The 21,691-nt window shown below is 49.5% G+C and overlaps 1 long non-coding RNA gene across 2 annotated transcripts in view; it reads right to left on the reverse strand.

The window, feature by feature from the left end:
- LOC106562399 (elongator complex protein 4) overlaps positions 1-21,691 on the reverse strand; it is a 179,957-nt gene that overhangs the window by 75,833 nt on the left and 82,433 nt on the right. For both annotated transcript variants that reach the window (XR_006762277.2, XR_006762280.2), the window contains exons 8-9: positions 12,269-12,377; positions 9,225-9,331 (exon numbers count right to left, since the gene is read on the reverse strand). This is a non-coding gene — a long non-coding RNA (elongator complex protein 4). The remainder of the gene's footprint in view (positions 1-9,224; positions 9,332-12,268; positions 12,378-21,691) is intronic.

Genomic DNA, 21,691 nt, shown 5'->3' on the forward strand with positions numbered 1-21,691 from the left:
TAAAATAATCACGTATATAAAAACAAATCACGACAGCTGTGAAGGTAACAGGAAGTTTCGGTACAATTTTATAAATGCAGACAGAGAATTTGTTTGTTCGACATGGTGAGATCTTTTTGTGTCTGTGGAATTAATTATGCGAGGAATGGCGGTGGAAACGCCTTTATGCGCAAATATTGACACAATAACCATCATATCGAAGTAAACTTGGAGTCACACGATTATATGGTGTGTGGTCCTCCCATTACGACTGGGGAAACCATGCAGTTTATTAAACTACAGATGAAATTCACAGGCTGGTGAAAGAGCACGATGATCGTGATACTCCTTTTCAATACATAACAAGAGTCTTATTCTGGTGTCATGATGATCAATGCTTGACTGCTGTTTGACAATTAAAAATATTCTCTCTATTATCCAGAATAATCTCATCATGTAGACTAGCCTACCCAAACTGTATCTGCTGGCTAGAGCGCTTGTGCCAATACCAGAGTGGGTACATGTGCTATTTAACACAACCGTTATTGTGACAAAACTATCCGTAGAGTTCAAAATGGATGGAAATGCATTGAAATTTAGATTTTTATTCGGTAGATGAAAACTTAGGCGATAAAGTACATTTTATGTGCACTACATCATCATGCACAGCCTTTTATCCGCAAGAAGTCAATTTGATGGAAACATCTCTGGTGGGAAAATGCCCATATTGTTTTTATGCAGATTTTTTGAATATCTGCATGAAAATGTTTAATTAATTGGATGGAAACCTAGCTGGTGTTTTATTTACTTCCTGTGTCTTGGCTGGACTACATTTTACTGTAAATGTCATACAGAGTGTACTCTATTGGAGTCAATATTGAATGACCCAGTCCTACAGTACAGTCTCAGCTCAGGCTCAGCTCTCCTCAATGGGAGCTTTAATACTACCACCATGCATAACCTAACACACATACATTGAAATACACAGATAGGTACTCAGACATGGAATACAAACAAACTCAAACATTCACTAAGCCTCCCTCCCTCTCTCTGTTTAGAGCCTCTGAGGAGCCCTCATTTTAATTAGACCTGACCTCAAAATCACTTAACAGCTCCTCTCTGCTTCCACCTCACCTCACCCCTCCTCTTCTCCTTCCCCATCCCTCAGCTCCGCTCTTCACATATGTCCATTAACACTCCTCCCTCGGTACCCCCAGCCTTATACAGGGGGGCGGGGGTAGAGGGGTGGGGGGCAGAGCATGTGAGCAGAGCAAGGAGCAGAGCGTGTCCAATTTGACTGGAGCGTGGAGGGAGTTTCCCCAAAGGCTGGCGTCGGCCATTAGTGCTCACTTCCTCAAGGCATGCCCAGGTCCAGCATGCATTTGTAGTCTACGTGTGTGCTGCTATAGCCCCTTGCTTTAGCTACTGTCATGGAGTTCACTAAATACTTTCATTAAGAAACTGATAAAACACACAGGTGCTAAAACAAGGTGACTTACAAAGATGAGGACCAAGAGCAAGAGAGGGAGTGTGGTGATGTAGTGTCCACAACTAAAGAATCATTGTGGAATCTGAAAAGACACATCCAAAAAGCATGATGGTGTACTTACTACGTGGACATGCTAACAGAAAGGAAGGAGGTGGGTAGCTAGCTAAGTGTCATTGTAGCAAAGTATTTATAAACACAAAATCTCTTAAAAGTTTAGTTCATTTTCATTTTATTATCTATTCAATAGGCCATCATTGATTTTGGTCCAATAGGCCTGGCATATTACCTCTCAAGGAGCTTTCCGTTTTGATAAGGTTATTTGACCTAAAATCCTTTAGACCTACCTACAGAAAAAAACGAACAACTACGCATCCTTTCCAGCTTGGCAAGAGTGGCGCGAAGGGTGTTTAGCATCCCCAGTGGCTCTGCTAGCACGGAGAGGGTATTCTCAGCTGCTGGCCTGCTCTAAAAATTCATTCAAAAGGCACTGAGCAAAATAAGATATTTTTTGTTTAATTTCTATTTCATTTTAAGTAAGTCACAGCCTAGATGGGCAATTTATAGACTATAATGATTTAATACAACAAAATGTTGTTTAAATGTTGAGAGCTTAATATCCCTGCCAGTCTATTGTGTCGCACTTGCAAATGCTTCAAAATGTATTTATTTTGTAGGCTAAAGCCTTGAAATAATTGAAATATCATAGCCTAAATAATTCATGTTCGTTCCTTCGTAGACTTCCTGTCTGGCTCCTGACCTATTTAGAGTGTTTATATGCCGTTTAATATGACATGTAGCCTATTTGAAATGATGAGAGCTTCTTACAGTCACCTTTTCCTTTTGTTTATTAAAATACTTTTCATTCAAATCATATGGTTTGGTTTCAATACCTCAAAACCAAATGGTATGTCCAGGTAGTCACAACAGATGGGTGTTGGTTAAACTGTGATTTTAATGGAGCCAATTTGGAGCGTCAGTTTGGTTTCCTGTGAGTGAGGAGCGGTTGGAAAGGACGTGGAGCGCCGGAGTGGTATGCAAGCACCGCTCCATGAGCTGGATTTCCGAACGCTCAACGCCGCTCACATACTCTGGTGGGGTACTCTGGTGGGGTACTCTGGTGCGGGGTAGACCAATAAGGCGTTGTCTTTAAGACGTTTTGAGGCCACGCTATGAGACATTAGCCTGCTCTCCCACCCCTCTGGGGTCCACCCTCTCATCTTCAGCTTCCTCTCATCACCACTCCACTTATTACTCCTCATCCCTTTCTGTCCTCTAGTCTTCCACCCTCACCCCTTTCTGTCCTCTAGTCTTCCACCCTCATTCCTTTCTGTCCTCTAGTCTTCCACTCTTATCCCTTTCTGACCTCTAGTCTTCCACTCTCATCCCTTTCTGTCCTCTAGTCTTCCACCCTCATCCCTTTCTGTCCTCTAGTCTTCCACCCTCATCCCTTTCTGTCCTCTAGTCTTCCACCCTCATCCCTTTCTGTCCTCTAGTCTTCCACTCTTATCCCTTTCTGACCTCTAGTCTTCCACTCTCATCCCTTTCTGTCCTCTAGTCTTCCACCCTCATCCCTTTCTGTCCTCTAGTCTTCCACCCTCATCCCTTTCTGTCCTCTAGTCTTCCACCCTCATCCCTTTCTGTCCTCTAGTCTTCCACCCTTATCCCTTTCTGTCCTCTCTGTCCTCTAGTCTTCCACCCTTATCCCTTTCTGTCCTCTCTGTCCTCTAGTCTTCCACCCTTATCCCTTTCTGTCCTCTCATCTTCCATTCCTGGACATTAACCCACATCTTCCTCCTTCCCCTTTCATCCTCTTCTTTCTCAACTTCTATTTCTCCTCTGGTTCCCCCTTAATCTCCCCCTCTCCTCGCCCCGTCCACCTCTCCTCTTCCCATCCCCCTTTCCTCTCCTCATCCCCCTCTCTTTCACTTCCTTCTTTAGTCCTCAAAAGATGATCTGGAAAAGAACCAAACTAAAAAACCCTCTTCCACTGCTAAACCCCAGACGTCAGGACTACTCCTGATGATTACTCCTCCACAACTAGCTGACAGACAGACAGTCTGTGTCACACATCACAGAGGATCTGCCTGTCTCACCTCTCTAAGAGGACTAATTTCACACACATCCCCTAGTCTCATACTACAGCTGACCCCTGACCTCTTACCCCGCCATGGCACCCCAGTACCCCACCGGGGGGTTATCCATCAGTCTGAGGGGGTCACAGCAGGGTAAGGGGACTTCATTGGGTAAGTCTCACATTCTACAGAGCTTCGTCAGGTGAGGTGAGCAGCCTTCATTGCGAAACTGAATGACTGACAGGTGTGTGAGCGTGTGTCTAGTAGGAGTAAAGTATGACTAAGAATGCACACTATTTGTAGGTGTGTTTGTTTTTGTCTGTGTCAGTGTGTAAATAGGTATCTGCGTGTCACACCACAAGTGTGTGTGTGTGTGTGTGTGTGAGTGTCCCTGTGAGTGTGTGTGTCCCTGTGAGTGTGTGTGTCCCTGTGAGTGTGTTAATCTGGTCTTAACACCTAGCCATCTACCTGCTCAGACATGGGTTAATTCTGCCCTAAGGCATTGTGGGTAATGACCGTTCGTCAACTGACACCTGAACTTTTCAGGACTACAATGGTAGCCACGGCAACCGTATCACGGAACCTGTCAAACCACCATGACAACGAGTGTCTGTCAGTCTGTCCAGGGGTTTATGTTTCAGTTCATATAGGGTTTAGCTATAGGGTAGACATCAGGGTTGGGGTCAATTCCTTTCAATTCAGTCAATTTAGGTAGTAAACTAAAATACAATTTACTTCCTGAACTGAAATGCAATTGATCCCAACTCTACATAGGGTTTAGGAAGTACTGGACTAATAGGCCCAGTCACAGAGGTTAGCAGGTCCACTCATATAAAGACAATGGTATGGTAAAGACTGCAGGATTTTGTCTTGGTATAAAAGGGATAATTGTTTGGCATGGTGGTGTACTCTATCTCTCTGTGTGAACATAAAACCACATTTCCGCGTTCCTGAAGTACAAGCTGGTTGAAACGTGAGTTTGCGGTTTCTAACGTTACTCAGAGCTCCTTTGCTTTGTGAGGTCGTTATGACGTGTCGCTGTTGCTATCCTGTCTGATTTAGAGCTGTCAATCACCTGTCAGCGTTGTCTGTCAGAAATTAAGAGCGAGAGAAAAATAGAAAGGAAAGAGAGAGAAGGACAGCATGAGAGAGAGAGACACCACTAGAAAGACAAACAGATGAATAGTTGAAGGTAGAGAAGGAGACACCACTAGAGAGATGAATAGTTGAAGGTAGAGAAGGAGAGACACCACTAGAGAGATAGACAGATGAATAGTTAAAGGTAGAGAAGGAGAGACACCACTAGAGAGATAGACAGATGAATAGTTGAAGCTGGAGAAGGAGAGACACCACTAGAGAGATAGACAGATGAATAGTTGAAGGTAGAGAAGGAGAGACACCACTAGAGAGATAGACAGATGAATAGTTAAAGGTAGAGAAGGAGAGACACCACTAGAGAGATAGACAGATGAATAGTTGAAGCTGGAGAAGGAGAGACACCACTAGAGAGATAGACAGATGAATAGTTAAAGGTAGAGAAGGAGAAACACCACTAGAGAGATAGACAGATGAATAGTTGAAGCTGGAGAAGGAGAGACACCACTAGAGAGATAGACAGATGAATAGTTAAAGGTAGAGAAGGAGAGACACCACTAGAGAGATAGACAGATGAATAGTTGAAGCTGGAGAAGGAGAGACACCACTAGAGAGATAGACAGATGAATAGTTAAAGGTAGAGAAGGAGAGACACCACTAGAGAGATAGACAGATGAATAGTTAAAGGTAGAGAAGGAGAGACACCACTAGAGAGATAGACAGATGAATAGTTAAAGGTAGAGAAGGAGAGACACCACTAGAGAGATGAATAGTTGAAGGTAGAGAAGGAGAGACACCACTAGAGAGATAGACAGATGAATAGTTGAAGCTGGAGAAGGAGAGACACCACTAGAGAGATAGACAGATGAATAGTTGAAGGTAGAGAAGGAGAGACACCACTAGAGAGATAGACAGATGAATAGTTGAAGCTGGAGAAGGAGAGACACCACTAGAGAGATAGACAGATGAATAGTTGAAGGTGGAGAAGGAGAGACACCACTAGAGAGATAGACAGATGAATAGTTAAAGGAGAGAGACGGAGGGAGAGAGAGCCAGAGATGCAGGTAGAGGTAGAGAAAGAGGCTGAGCTGCCGCCCGGGGTGGCCGTGTCCTGGAGTGATTAGTGGCTTGGTGTGGGACGTCACACAGGGCTGGGAGGGAATCTCATCGCTATCTCACATGCCAATCAACATCCCTCTGGGACAGTTGTCCAACAGGTCACAGCCACGCCGAGACACGCAGACGGAACGCAAAGGTAAACACACACGCACACACCTGGGGTGAGGCAGTGACTCAGCAGAAATGGCCGCCGTACCCCCACCATGCATTACCCAGAATGCCAAGCGCTAACACTCACAAGCCAATCACAGCATCGAGAGAGTGCAGAGCATTATGTAACAATGGGATACAACGGCTGATTGGCATCCATGCTGTATCACAACCGGCCGTGATTGGGAGTCCCAGAGCGGGGCACAATTGTCCCAGCGTCGGATGGGTTTGGCCGGTGTAGGCCGTCATTGTAAATAAGAATTTGTTCTTAACTGACTTGCCTAGTTAAATAAAGGTTAAATAAATGTTTGATTGGTTTGATGGGCGACTGTTGATGTCATGAGAGATACTCTGGAAATTCCCTCCACACACACACACAATACAGATCACCACCAGGGAATTTGATTGGCATTTCATATCGTGTGCTCGCTTATGTCAACATGTGTTGTAGCCAGTTTGACTTGACCTCTTTCCTCTCCCTCTCTTTCCTCTCCATGTCTTACTTTTATTAAGAGTGCTGCCTGTCATTCCCAAGACAAGCCCACACAAAGCCTGTCCTTCACAGACAGTATGCAGCAGTACAACATCACCCAATCCCACCGAGGCTCAGGGAAGAAGCCCAGCAGGGAGAAGCCCAGCAGGGAGAAGCCCAGCAGGGAGAAGCCCAGCAGGGAGAAGCCCAGCAGACATACAGCTCCACTAAGGAGGGGAATTAAAAGGCCATTCAGAATAACCACCTTGACTTTTATGGACCTTATAAATCTACACTGGAGAGGGCTTTTCAGAGGGGAGAAGAGGAGAGGAGGAAAGGGAGGAGAGAGGAGGAAGAGGGGGTGAGAGAGAGGGAGATGAGAGGGTGATAAAGAGTAGAGGGGTGACAAAGGGTAAAAGTATAAAGAGTGGAAGTCCCTCCTTTCCCTCTCTCCTCCTACCAGAGACGATAACTCCCTGATTAACCACTATAAGGCCAGAGTATGATAAGTTAATAATAAGATAATGATACAGTAATGAGGGACAATGATGAGTTTGACAGAGGAGAGGCCCTTCATCTGGAGAGAAGAGCCACTGAGTGATGGATTACAGTGAGGGAGAGTGAATCTGTGTGTGTGTGTGTGTGTGTGTGTGTGTGTGTGTGTGTGTGTGTGTGTGTGTGTGTGTGTGTGCGCGCGACGGATAAGGGCAAGGGCAAGAGGGGAGGGCATCTGCACTCAAGTACTTGGATTGGGGGGGTCTGAGGAGGGAGTAAAGCGAGGGAGGAGACAGACACAGAGAGAGGGGCTGGCTAGAGAAGCCAGAGGATCAGGGAGGGGTTGAATTAGCATAGTCAAACCTCTAATGTCAGAAGAGCTCAGTCAGGACACTGAATATCTACAATAGAGACTGAAAATGGTCAGTCTAGTGATGGTGGTGTGGTGTGTACCGATGCCGAAACAGAGCCGTCGCCGTGCTTGACAGAGTCCCAAGATTTACCTTAACACCTGCCAGACCCTGGTATAATTATCTCATTAGATGTACAGGCATATACACTGCACTATCCACACATTTCTTACTATATTAACTAAAGTTCTCAACAATAACAGGAAGTAGGTGTCATAGGGGCGTGATAAAGGTCCATAGTAACTAAAGTACTCAACAATAACAGGAAGTAGGTGTCATAGGGGCGTGATAAAGGTCCATAGTAACTAAAGTACTCAACAATAACAGGAAGTAGGTGTCATAGGGGCGGGATAAAGGTCCATAGTAACTAAAGTACTCAACAATAACAGGAAGTAGGTGTCATAGGGGCGGGATAAAGGTCCATAGTAACTAAAGTACTCAACAATAACAGGAAGTAGGTGTCATAGGGGCGGGATAAAGGTCCATAGTAACTAAAGTACTCTCCTGTTCATGAGCTGTTTCTTCTCTGGTACCTTTGAAGTTGCTCGGCAGTAGGTGTGACAACACTGGTGTATAATCTATAGTTTCACCTTTCTCATTGCCAACCGATAGCTGGAGAAAGTTAAGAGACTAGTGAAGCGAGGCTAACGCCAGAGACAATTCAAAATAACCATCAGCACTTACTGTGAGCCATGCTGTGGACAGGAAGAATGCAGAAGAAATTAAATGCAAAAGGTTTTAAATAAATCATTACTTCTGTTCTCAATGGAGATCTGTAATAAGTTAACACTTTCATTAAATTATAATATGCTTTGGCTGTTGAGATAAGGTGCTTTTTCTCTGCGTGTATGAGTATGTGCCTGAATGTGTATATTTCAAAGACAGCGTGTGTGAAAGACAGAGTGTGTGTGAAAGACAGAGTGTGTGTGAAAGACAGAGTGTGTGTGAAAGACAGAGTGTATGTGAAAGACAGTGTGTGTGAAAGACAGTGTGTGTGAAAGACAGTGTGTGTGTGAAAGACAGAGTGTGTGTGAAAGACAGAGTGTGTGTGAAAGACAGAGTGTGTGAAAGACGGAGTGTGTGAAAGACAGAGTGTGTGAAAGACAGAGTGTGTGAAAGACAGAGTGTGTGAAAGACAGAGTGTGTGAAAGACAGTGTGTGTGAAAGACAGTGTGTGTGTGAAAGACAGTGTGTGTGTGAAAGACAGTGTGTGTGTGAAAGACAGAGTGTGTGTGAAAGACAGAGTGTGTGTGAAAGACGGAGTGTGTGAAAGACGGAGTGTGTGAAAGACAGAGTGTGTGAAAGACAGAGTGTGTGAAAGACAGAGTGTGTGAAAGACAGAGTGTGTGAAAGACAGAGTGTGTGAAAGACAGAGTGTGTGAAAGACAGTGTGTGTGAAAGACAGAGTGTGTGAAAGACAGAGTGTGTGAAAGACAGAGTGTGTGAAAGACAGAGTGTGTGAAAGACAGTGTGTGTGAAAGACAGTGTGTGTGAAAGACAGTGTGTGTGAAAGACAGTGTGTGTGTGAAAGACAGAGTGTGTGTGAAAGACGGAGTGTGTGAAAGACGGAGTGTGTGAAAGACGGAGTGTGTGAAAGACAGAGTGTGTGAAAGACAGAGTGTGTGAAAGACAGAGTGTGTGAAAGACAGAGTGTGTGAAAGACAGAGTGTGTGAAAGACAGTGTGTGTGAAAGACAGTGTGTGTGAAAGACAGTGTGTGTGAAAGACAGTGTGTGTGAAAGACAGTGTGTGTGAAAGACAGTGTGTGTGAAAGACGGTGTGTGTGAAAGACGGAGTGTGTGAAAGACGGAGTGTGTGAAAGACAGAGTGTGTGAAAGAGTATGAGAGAAAGCGTGTGAAAAGATAACAGGATATGACACTTGTTTGTTTGCTAGATTACGTAACCACACGCTCCAGTGGGTTGTCGTGGCGGCAGAGGCCTACCTCAATGGTGAACTGCTTCCTCTTGAGTTTGAAGGCCAGGTCCTTGTTGTCGGGCAGATCACACACCAGGCAGTTCAGATAGGGCAGCTGACGTACATCTAGCAGACCTGGGAGAGAGGAGGACAGAGGGAAACCAATTTGGATAAAGGACAAAGTACACATCATCCATGGGTGCATCTCAATAGTCAAAGTGGCTTCCTCAATTGTCTCCTTTCCTTTCTCTGGACTGATGTGGAAACAAAGTGGATTGTGAACAGGTTATACCTGGGAGGCATTCACCACCTTCCTTAAACCTATCTTATATTTTCAGATCAGATGAAGGCGTGGACATGGGAAGAGGAAGTCACTATAGATTATTCAGATGCACCCCTCATGCACCAAAGGAGTTGTAACCACCAGGTATGTGCCAGGCCCTCATAGACCTCCTATTAGGAGGGAGCTCAGGAGACAGGTTCCTTCGCCCTCCATGTTTCCCTCTCTCCTTTCTCCCTCCCTCACTCTATCCTCCCTTCTAATCAGGAGCTGCAAGATTCAGCACTTGAAGCACTCAGGCAAAATGTTGTGATTATACTCAAGTAATGAGGCAGAACAAGATAAACAGGGACTTCTATTCCAGGGGACAAACTAATTGAGTTCTTATTTCAGGAAGGAAGACCGGCAGGCTGGAATGACTGTGTGTGTGTGTGTGTGTGTGTGTGCGCGGCTGTAGGGCTTGCTATACATAATATGTTGTAGATGGGAGGGGTGGTGGGCGAGAGGAATAAATAGGTTCACTTTTCATAGGAAGAGACCTTAAGAGATTCTCCCTCCCTCCGTAAAGTGACATTTCAGAAAACTGAAAAGCAGAGGCAGGGATGGTACAAAAGGAGAGGAGAGAATGAGAGCAAGAGAGAGTGAGAGAGAAAGAGAGAGAGAGGGGGGAATAGATGGAGAAAGAGAGGGGGATGGTGAGTTCTCTCCTCCGTGCACTTGGGTGATTTCCTATCGCCTGATTCGCTGTGACAGGCATCCCAGCATGCTTTGAGCAGCCCTGAACTGCTGCTACAAAACGCGCACACACAAACACACAATGAACACACATTTGCGAATTCTTAAACAGAGAATGTATATTTTGATATAGGTGAAATACTGCCAGTATAGTTAAATATCAGATCAACATCTTCCTAACAGAGAGATTCAACCCTCAGCTGGGTATTATATTGAACCGTATTATTGTGCGCTGGGTGAACACAAAGCAAAACAATAGCGATCAGTGGGACAGGTTAGGGACGTGGGTCGTGTCAGCATGTAAATTAACCATGGTGTTAGAGGAGAAACTAAAAGTAATTTAATCACTCTTCATCTGTCTCAACTAGTGCTGACTAACCAGACTGAGAGGAAAGTAGGTATAAACCAGAGGAAATTAGGAATAAACCAGAGGAGAGGGGGAATAAACTAGAGGAAAGGAGGAGGAGAGGGGGAATAAACCAGAGGAAAGGGGGAGAGGAGAGGGGGAACGAACCAGAGGAAAGAAGAAGGGGAATAAACCAGAGGAAAGGAGGAGAGGAGAGGGGGAACGAATCAGAGGAAAGGAGAAGGGGAATGAACCAGAGGAGAGGAGGAGAGGAGAGGGGGAATGAACCAGAGGAAAGGAGGAGAGGAGAAGGGGAATGAACCAGAGGAAAGGAGAAGGGGAATGAACCAGAGGAAAGGAGAAGAGGAGAAGGGGAACAAATCAGAGGAAAGGAGAAGGGGAATGAACCAGAGGAAAGGAGGAAAGGAGAAGGGGAATGAACCGAGGAGGAGGAGAGGAGAAGGGGAATGAACCAGAGGAAAGGAGGAGAGGAGAAGGGGAATGAACCAGAGGAAAGGAGGAGAGGAGAAGGGGAATGAACCAGAGGAAAGGAGGAGAGGAGAAGGGGAATGAACCAGAGGAAAGGAGGAGAGGAGAAGGGGAATGAACCAGAGGAAAGGAGGAGAGGAGAAGGGGAATGAACCAGAGGAAAGGAGGAGAGGAGAAGGGGAATGAACCAGAGGAAAGGAGGAGAGGAGAAGGGGAACGAACCAGAGCAAAGGAGGAGAGGAGAAGGGGAACGAACCAGAGGAAAGGAGGAGAGGAGAAGGGGAATGAACCAGAGGAAAGGAGGAGAGGAGAAGGGGAATGAACCAGAGGAAAGGAGGAGAGGAGAAGGGGAACGAACCAGAGGAAAGGAGGAGAGGAGAAGGGGAATGAACCAGAGGAAAGGAGGAGAGGAGAAGGGGAATGAACCAGAGGAAAGGAGGAGAGGAGAAGGGGAATAAACCAGAGGAAAGGAGGAGAGGAATAAACCAGAGGAAAAGAGCAAGAGAGAAAGAGAGGCATGACTAAAAATACCTCCATCTCTTAAACTGACCTTTATGTGTGGGAGAGAGAGAGTGAGGGAGTGATGGAGAGAGGGAATGTGTGTATGAGAGAGAGAGAGTGTGAGGGAGTGATGGAGAGAGGGAATGTGTGTATGAGAGAGAGAGAGAGAGTGTGAGGGAGTGATGGAGAGAGGGAATGTGTGTATGAGAGAGAGAGAGTGTGAGGGAGTGATGGCGAGAGGGAATGTGTATATGAGAGAGGTTGTATATATATATATGTATATATGTATACCATCTATGGAGAGAGGAATGGACAGAGAAAAAGATGGAGAGAGTGATGGTAAAGAATATGGATTCCCCAGCGTTGGTCCACTCTGCTCTACACCAGGCCTCAGGGGTATATGGGACTGGGGTTGCATGTGTGTGGAGGGAGGGCGGGAGAGGGGAGCTCTGCTGGGGGGTGAGAGTGCGGCGTGGCAGCTGAATCCCCCCCGGCCTGTCTAGTGAGGAGCACGTCTGATTGAGCAGCAGCCCACTAACAGGCCCTGACAGCCTGGGCTGCCCTGTGAGGGGCCTGCCTGCCTAGCAGACCAGCCTCCCCACACACACACACACACACACACACACACACACACACACACACACACACACACACACACACACACACACACACACACACACACAGCCAGTGCATAAGGACAAGAGGTGTGTGTGTGGGTTACCGTGGTAATCTTTGTACAGGGGGTTGGTCTCTCTCTCTGAGCCTCTGAAGGACTCTAGAGCGATGGCCGTGTCACACAACCTGGTTATATTGCCCATCAGAGCTCTGTTCTGTAGGAGAGAGAGAGATGGAGAGAAAGAGAGAGAGATGGAGAGTGAGGGCGAGGGAAAGAGACAAAAAGAGAGAGAGGAGAGAGAAAGATGAGTGATCACAGGTAATTGAAAACCTCCTGACGTCAGCGCTGAAATTAAATTAGGTCATCATTACCCGACTCAGGACTTCACTACCTGCCGATCGGGTGAGGGGCGATGTGGAGGGAGGGGCAGTTATTGAGGTCACATGGAGAAAGGTGTGGGGGGGTAGTTGTTGAGATCACATGGAGAAAGGTGTGGGGGGGTAGTTGTTGAGGTCACATGGAGAAAGGTGTGGGGGGGGTAGTTGTTGAGGTCACATGGAGAAAGGTGTGGGGGGGTAGTTGTTGAGGTCACATGGAGAAAGGTGTGGGGGGGTAGTTGTTGAGGTCACATGGAGAAAGGTGTGGGGGGGTAGTTGATGAGGTCACATGGAGAAAGGTGTGGGGGGTAGTTGTTGAGTTACATGGAGAAAGGTGTGGGGGGGTAGTTGTTGAGGTCACATGGAGAAAGGCGTGGGGGGGTAGTTGTTGAGGTCACATGGAGAAAGGTGTGGGGGGGTAGTTGTTGAGGTCACATGGAGAAAGGTGTGGGGGGTAGTTGTTGAGGTCACATGGAGAAAGGTGTGGGGGGGTAGTTGAGGTCACATGGAGAAAGGTGTGGGGGGGTAGTTGTTGAGGTCACATGGAGAAAGGTGTGGGGGGGTAGTTGTTGAGGTCACATGGAGAAAGGTGTGGGGGGGTAGTTGTTGAGGTCACATGGAGAAAGGTGTGGGGGGGGTAGTTGTTGAGGTCACATGGAGAAAGGTGTGGGGGGGTAGTTGTTGAGGTCACATGGAGAAAGGTGTGGGGGGGTAGTTGTTGAGGTCACATGGAGAAAGGTGTGGGGGGGTAGTTGAGGTCACATGGAGAAAGGTGTGGGGGGGTAGTTGTTGAGAACACATGGAGAAAGGTGTGGGGGGGTAGTTGTTGAGGTCACATGGAGAAAGGTGTGGGGGGTAGTTGTTGAGGTCACATGGAGAAAGGTGTGGGGGGTAGTTGTTGAGGTCACATGGAGAAAGGTGTGGGGGGGTTGTTGAGGTCACATGGAGAAAGGTGTGGGGGGTAGTTGTTGAGGTCACATGGAGAAAGGTGTGGGGGGGTAGTTGTTGAGGTCACATGGAGAAAGGTGTGGGGGGGTAGTTGTTGAGGTCACATGGAGAAAGGTGTGGGGGGGGTAGTTGTTGAGGTCACATGGAGAAAGGTGTGGGGGGGTAGTTGTTGAGGTCACATGGAGAAAGGTGTGGGGGGGTAGTTGTTGAGGTCACATGGAGAAAGGTGTGGGGGGTAGTTGTTGAGGTCACATGGAGAAAGGTGTGGGGGGTAGTTGTTGAGGTCACATGGAGAAAGGTGTGGGGGGGGTTGTTGAGGTCACATGGAGAAAGGTGTGGGGGGTAGTTGTTGAGGTCACATGGAGAAAGGTGTGGGGGGGGGTAAAGGTAAACATTAGGTGCAACAGGGAGGAGATGCTGCATAATATCTTTGTACCACATAAACACACAAGTAGAGAGATGTGTATATGTACACTCATGCACAAAGACAAACACACACGCAACATGCACACAAGAACACAAACACACAGTTGAAGGAGTGAAGGGGAGAGGATCGCTCGAGGAGGAGGGCTCCCCCTGCTGGTCAGATCTCCCTCTGTTGTGACAGCAGAGAACGAGCAAGAGAGAGGATGGAGGGAGAGGGGGAGAGAGGGGGAGAAGAATGCAGGGAGAGAGGAATGCAGGGAAAGAGAGAGAGGGAGGGAGAGGGGAACGCAGGGAAAGAGGAACGCAGGGAGAGAGGAAGAGAGGGACGCAGGGAGAGAGGGACACAGAGAGAGGAAGAGGGAGAGAGGGACGCAGGGAGAGAGGGACACTGGGAGAGAGGAAGAGAGGGACACAGGGAGAGAGGAAGAGAGGGACACAGGGAGAGAGGAAGAGAGGGACACAGGGAGAGAGGGAGAGAGGAAGAGAGGGAGAGAGGGACACAGGGAGAGAGGGACGCAGGGAGAGACGGAGAGAGGAAGTGAGGGAGAGAGGGACGCAAGGAGAGAGGGAGAGAGGGACGCAGGAAGAGAGGAAGAGGGAGAGAGGGACGCAGGGAGAGAGGGACACAGGGAGAGAGGGACACAGGGAGAGAGGAAGAGGGAGAGAGAGACAGGGAGAGAGGGACACAGGGAGAGAGGAAGAGGGCGAGAGAGAGACAGGGAGAGAGGGACGCAGGGAGAGAGGGACGCAGGGAGAGAGGGAGAGAGGAAGAGAGGGAGAGAGAGACAGGGAGAGAGGGACACAGGGAGAGAGGAAGAGGGCGAGAGAGAGACAGGGAGAGAGGGACGCAGGGAGAGAGGGACGCAGGGAGAGAGGGAGAGAGGAAGAGAGGGAGAGAGGGACACAGGGGAGAGGGACGCAGGGAGAGAGGGAGAGAGGAAGAGAGGGAGAGAGGGACACGGGAGAGGGACGCAGGGAGAGAGGGAGAGGGAAGAGAGGGAGAGAGGAAGAGAGGGACGCAGGGAGAGGGAGAGAGGAAGAGGGAGAGAGGGACGCAGGAAGAGAGGAAGAGAGGGACGCAGGGAGAGAGGGACGCAGGGAGAGAGGGACGCAGGGAGAGAGGGACGCAGGGAGAGAGAGAGAGGAAGAGAGGGAGAGAGGGACGCAGGAAGAGAGGAAGAGGGAGAGAGGGACACAGGGAGAGAGGGACACAGGGAGAGAGAGAGAGGAAGAGAGGGAGAGAGGGACGCAGGAAGAGAGGAAGAGGGAGAGAGGGACACAGGGAGAGAGGGACACAGGGAGAGAGGAAGAGGGAGAGAGAGAGAGAGACAGGGAGAGAGGGACGCAGGGAGAGAGGGACGCAGGGAGAGAGGGACGCAGGGAGAGAGGGAGAGATGGACACAGGGCAGAGGGACGCAGGGAGAGAGGGAGAGAGGAAGAGAGGGAGAGAGGAAGAGAGGGAGAGAGGAAGAGAGGAAGAGAGGGACGCAGGGAGAGGGAGAGAGGAAGAGGGAGACAGGAAGAGAGGGAGAGAGGAAGAGAGGGATGCAGGGAGAGAGGGACGCAGGGAGAGAGGAACGCAGGGAGAGAGGAAGGCAGGGAGAGAGGAACGCAGGGAGAGAGGAACGCAGGGAGAGAGGAGGGCAGGGAGAGAGGAACGCAGGGAGAGAGGAACGCAGGGAGAGAGGGAGAGAGGAAGAGAGGGACGCAGGGAGAGAGGGAGAGAGGAAGAGAGGGAGAGAGAGACAGGGAGAGAGGGACACAGGGAGAGAGGAAGAGGGCGAGAGAGAGACAGGGAGAGAGGGACGCAGGGAGAGAGGGACGCAGGGAGAGAGGGAGAGAGGAAGAGAGGGAGAGAGGGACACAGGGGAGAGGGACGCAGGGAGAGAGGGAGAGAGGAAGAGAGGGAGAGAGGGACACGGGAGAGGGACGCAGGGAGAGAGGGAGAGGGAAGAGAGGGAGAGAGGAAGAGAGGGACGCAGGGAGAGGGAGAGAGGAAGAGGGAGAGAGGGACGCAGGAAGAGAGGAAGAGAGGGACGCAGGGAGAGAGGGACGCAGGGAGAGAGGGACGCAGGGAGAGAGGGACGCAGGGAGAGAGAGAGAGGAAGAGAGGGAGAGAGGGACGCAGGAAGAGAGGAAGAGGGAGAGAGGGACACAGGGAGAGAGGGACACAGGGAGAGAGAGAGAGGAAGAGAGGGAGAGAGGGACGCAGGAAGAGAGGAAGAGGGAGAGAGGGACACAGGGAGAGAGGGACACAGGGAGAGAGGAAGAGGGAGAGAGAGAGAGAGACAGGGAGAGAGGGACGCAGGGAGAGAGGGACGCAGGGAGAGAGGGACGCAGGGAGAGAGGGAGAGATGGACACAGGGCAGAGGGACGCAGGGAGAGAGGGAGAGAGGAAGAGAGGGAGAGAGGAAGAGAGGGAGAGAGGAAGAGAGGAAGAGAGGGACGCAGGGAGAGGGAGAGAGGAAGAGGGAGACAGGAAGAGAGGGAGAGAGGAAGAGAGGGATGCAGGGAGAGAGGGACGCAGGGAGAGAGGAACGCAGGGAGAGAGGAAGGCAGGGAGAGAGGAACGCAGGGAGAGAGGAACGCAGGGAGAGAGGAGGGCAGGGAGAGAGGAACGCAGGGAGAGAGGAACGCAGGGAGAGAGGGAGAGAGGAAGAGAGGGAGAGAGGGAGAGAGGGAGAGAGGAAGAGAGGGAGAGAGGGACGCAGGAAGAGAGGAAGAGAGGAATGCAGGGAGAGAGGGAGAGGGGGACGCAGGAAGAGAGGAACGCAGGGAGAGAGGGAGAGGGGGACACTGGGAGAGAGGAAGAGAGGGACGCAGGAAGAGAGGAAGAGGGGGACACAGGGAGAGAGGGACACAGGGAGAGAGGGAGAGAGGAAGAGAGGAACGCAGGGAGAGAGGAAGAGGGGGACACAGGGAGAGAGGAAGAGGGGGACACAGGGAGAGGGAGAGTGGGACACAGGGAGAGAGGAAGAGCGGGACACAGGGAGAGAGGAAGAGCGGGACACAGGGAGAGAGGAAGAGGGGGACACAGGGAGAGAGGAAGAGGGGGACACAGGGAGAGAGGAAGAGGGGGACACAGGGAGAGAGGAAGAGGGGGACACAGGGAGAGAGGAAGAGGGGGACACAGGGAGAGAGGAAGAGGGGGACACAGGGAGAGAGGAAGAGGGGGACACAGGGAGAGAGGAAGAGGGGGACACAGGGAGAGGGGAAGAGGGGGACACAGGGAGAGGGGAAGAGCGGGACACAGGGAGAGAGGAAGAGCGGGACACAGGGAGAGAGGAAGAGGGGGACACAGGGAGAGAGGAAGAGCGGGACACAGGGAGAGAGGAAGAGGGGGACACAGGGAGAGAGGAAGAGCGGGACACAGGGAGAGAGGAAGAGGGGGACACAGGGAGAGAGGAAGAGGGGGACACAGGGAGAGAGGAAGAGCGGGACACAGGGAGAGAGGAAGAGGGGGACACAGGGAGAGAGGAAGAGGGGGACACAGGGAGAGGGGAAGAGGGGGACACAGGGAGAGAGGAAGAGGGGGACACAGGGAGAGAGGAAGAGCGGGACACAGGGAGAGAGGAAGAGGGGGACACAGGGAGAGAGGAAGAGCGGGACACAGGGAGAGAGGAAGAGCGGGACACAGGGAGAGAGGAAGAGCGGGACACAGGGAGAGAGGAAGAGGGGGACACAGGGAGAGAGGAAGAGCGGGACACAGGGAGAGAGGAAGAGGGGGACACAGGGAGAGAGGAAGAGCGGGACACAGGGAGAGAGGAAGAGGGGGACACAGGGAGAGAGGAAGAGCGGGACACAGGGAGAGAGGAAGAGGGGGACACAGGGAGAGAGGAAGAGCGGGACACAGGGAGAGAGGAAGAGCGGGACACAGGGAGAGAGGAAGAGGGGGACACAGGGAGAGAGGAAGAGGGGGACACAGGGAGAGAGGAAGAGCGGGACACAGGGAGAGAGGAAGAGGGGGACACAGGGAGAGAGGAAGAGCGGGACACAGGGAGAGAGGAAGAGCGGGACACAGGGAGAGAGGAAGAGGGGGACACAGGGAGAGAGGAAGAGGGGGACACAGGGAGAGAGGAAGAGCGGGACACAGGGAGAGAGGAAGAGGGGGACACAGGGAGAGAGGAAGAGCGGGACACAGGGAGAGAGGAAGAGGGGGACACAGGGAGAGAGGAAGAGCGGGACACAGGGAGAGAGGAAGAGGGGGACACAGGGAGAGAGGAAGAGCGGGACACAGGGAGAGAGGAAGAGCGGGACACAGGGAGAGAGGAAGAGGGGGACACAGGGAGAGAGGAAGAGGGGGACACAGGGAGAGAGGAAGAGGGGGACACAGGGAGAGAGGAAGAGGGGGACACAGGGAGAGAGGAAGAGCGGGACACAGGGAGAGAGGAAGAGCGGGACACAGGGAGAGAGGAAGAGGGGGACACAGGGAGAGAGGAAGAGCGGGACACAGGGAGAGGGGAAGAGCGGGACACAGGGAGAGAGGAAGAGGGGGACACAGGGAGAGAGGAAGAGCGGGACACAGGGAGAGAGGAAGAGCGGGACACAGGGAGAGAGGAAGAGCGGGACACAGGGAGAGAGGAAGAGGGGGACACAGGGAGAGAGGAAGAGGGGGACACAGGGAGAGAGGAAGAGGGGGACACAGGGAGAGAGGAAGAGCGGGACACAGGGATGGCGGGAGTCTTCTATTATTCATCTCCTCAGCCTCTTAAATCATGAACATCCTCCTCTCTGTGTTGGCTGCCTGCCACCGCCTGATGCCTTCCTGTCTTATCATCCTTTCTTGTTCTCCATCCTTTTCACTTGTGTTCTACTTTTAAAGTATGCATGTCCCCCCAGCCAGGCCTCAGAGCACTTAAAGGACTGAGGTCAGTCACACACAGAAATTAAACCCGGGGTGAGCAAAATTATTTAGCACACATTATAATTGTACTGTTTAGAGGGGTGGGCCACCAATAGTGTGTGTGTGGTCTGTGATTTTAGGATGGCCAACTGAATGAACATCCTGTCTGTCTCCTCACTGTCCGATCTGCCACGTCAGCTTCTCCTTCACATTCAGGTAACTGCCAAAATAAAGGAAACACCAATCTAAAGTATCTTAATAAGGCATTGGGCCACCATGAGCCACCAGAACAACTTCAATGAGCCATGGCATAGATTCTACAAGTCTCTGGAAGTCTATTGGAGGGATGCGGCAACATTCTTTCGCGATCAATTTCATAATTTGGGGTTTTGTTGATGGAAAATACGGTCTCAGACACGGCTCCAAAATCTCCCATAAGTATTCAACTGGGTTGAGATCTGGTGACACACCCTTTAAACCCCCTATGCTCCTTTGAGACCTCTCTTTCAAAGTCACTGAGATCTCTTCTTCTAGCCATAGTAGCCAAAATAACAGGCAACTGGGAATTTTTATACATGACCCTAAGCATGATGGGATGTTAATTGCTTAATTAACTCAAGAACCACATCTGTGTGGAAGCACCTGCTTTCAATATACAGTCGTGGCCAAAAGTTTTGAGAATGACAAATATAAATTTTCACAAAGTCTGCTGCCTCAGTTTGTAGGATGGCAATTTGCATATGTTCCAGAATGTTATAAAGAGTGATCAGATGAATTGCAATTAATTGCAAAGTCCATATTTGCCATGCAAATAAACTGAATCCCCCAAAAGACATTTCCACTGCATTTCAGCCCTGCCACAAAAGGACCAGCTGACATCATGTCAGTGATTCTCTCATTAACACAGGTGTGAGTGTTGACGAGGACAAGGCTGGAGATCACTCTGTCATGCTGATTGAGTTCGAATAGCAGACTGGAAGCTTCAAAAGGAGGGTGGTGCTTGGAATCATTGTTCTTCCTCTGTCAACCATGGTTACCTGCAGGGAAACACGTGCCGTCATCATTGCTTTGCAGAAAAAGGGCTTCACAGGCAAGGATATTGCTGCCAGTAAGATAGCATATAGGATCATCAATAACTTCAAGGAGAGCGGTTCAATTGTTGTGAAGGCGGCTTCAGGGCGCCCAAGAAAGTCCAGCAAGCGCCAGGACCATCTCCTAAAGTTGATTCAGCTGTGGGATCGGGGCACCACCAGTACAGAGCTTGCTCAGGAATGGCAGCAGGCAGGTGTGAGTGCATCTGCACGCACAGTGAGGCGAAGACTTTTGGAGGATGGCCTGGTGTCAAGAAAGGCAGCAAAGAAGCCACTTCTCTCCAGGAAAAACATCAGGGACAGACTGATATTCTGCAAAAGGTACAGGGATTGGACTGCTGAGGACTGGGGTAGTCATGTTCTCTGATGGGATCCCCTTTCCGATTATTTGGGGAATCTGGAAAAAAAGCTTGTCCGGAGAAGACTAGGTGAGCGCTCCCATCAGTCCTGTGTCATGCCAACAGTAAAGCATCCTGAGACCATTCATGTGTGGGGTTGCTTCTCAGCCAAGGGAGTGGGCTCACTCACAATTTTGCCTAAGAACACAGCCATGAATAAAGAATGGTACCAACACATCCTCCGAGAGCAACCTCTCCCAACCATCCAGGAACAGTTTGGTGATGAACAAGGTCTTTTCCAGCATGATGGAGCACCTTGCCATAAGGCAAAAGTGATAACTAAGTGGCTCGGGGAACAAAACATCAACATTTTGGGTCCATGGCCAGGAAACTCCCCAGACCTTAATCCCATTGAGAACTTGTGGTCAACCCTCAAGAGGCGGGTAGACAAACAAAAACCCACAAATTCTGACAAACTCCAAGCATTGATTATGCAAGAATGGGCTGCCATCAGTCAGGATGTGGCCCAGAAGTTAATTGACAGCATGCCAGGGCGGATTGCAGAGGTCTTGAAAAAGAAGGGTCAACACTGCAAATATTGACTCTTTGCATCAACTTCATGTAATTGTCAATAAAAGCCTTTGACACTTATGAAATGCTTGTAATTATACTTCAGTATTCCATAGTAACATCTGACAGAAATATCTAAAGACACTGAAGCAGCAAACTTTGTGGAAATTAATATTTGTGTCATTGTCAAAACTTTTGGCCACGACTGTACTATGAATGCCTCATTTACTCAAGTGTTTCCCTGATTTTGGCAGTTACCTGTAGGTCATCAGGCAACATATCACAATCAATAAACCAAATGCAGATTTATTGCCGCTTCAATGCAGTTATCCTTTCCCCTATATACAGTGCATTGACATAGGTGCATTCAAATGTGTCTGTGTCCACTTGTTTGTACAAATGTATTAGGTGCTGCATGAATGTGTTTACTTCATGTTGTGTATGAGCCTGAGAGTGTAGGTGTTAGACTATGTGTATGTGTGTGTGTTAACACAAATATTGGTCTGTGTTATGTAGTAAACAGTAGTATGTTAATCAGTTGCGAATTGAACACGTAAATCTCGATGGGGCAACCTTTTTTTTATGCATGCCAACAAACAACACTAAATACATTAATTGCACTACAATGGTGACAAAACGGTGCTCACAAACTGTTAGGGCCTACATAAAGCTGTCCCAACAGCAGAGTCCCAACAGCAGTCCCAACACCTTACCACTGCTACACCTGGCTATCAGCAGAGCCTTGTCTGGCAGAAAAACAGTTCATTCAGCCTCATGTATTGCCTTTTAAAAAAACATAGCTGACTTGCTTAAACAAATGTGGTTTCTACTGACAATTGATATGTACAAACTATGGCATAAGGGGAGGACAAGCTGATAAGAGGCAATCTAATTTCGATTAAGACATTAATGAGCGAGCGACGACGGACGTAGTC

Source organism: Salmo salar, chromosome 26 (assembly GCF_965601325.2).
Source record: "Salmo salar chromosome 26, fSalSal1, whole genome shotgun sequence".
NCBI lineage: Eukaryota > Metazoa > Chordata > Actinopteri > Salmoniformes > Salmonidae > Salmo > Salmo salar.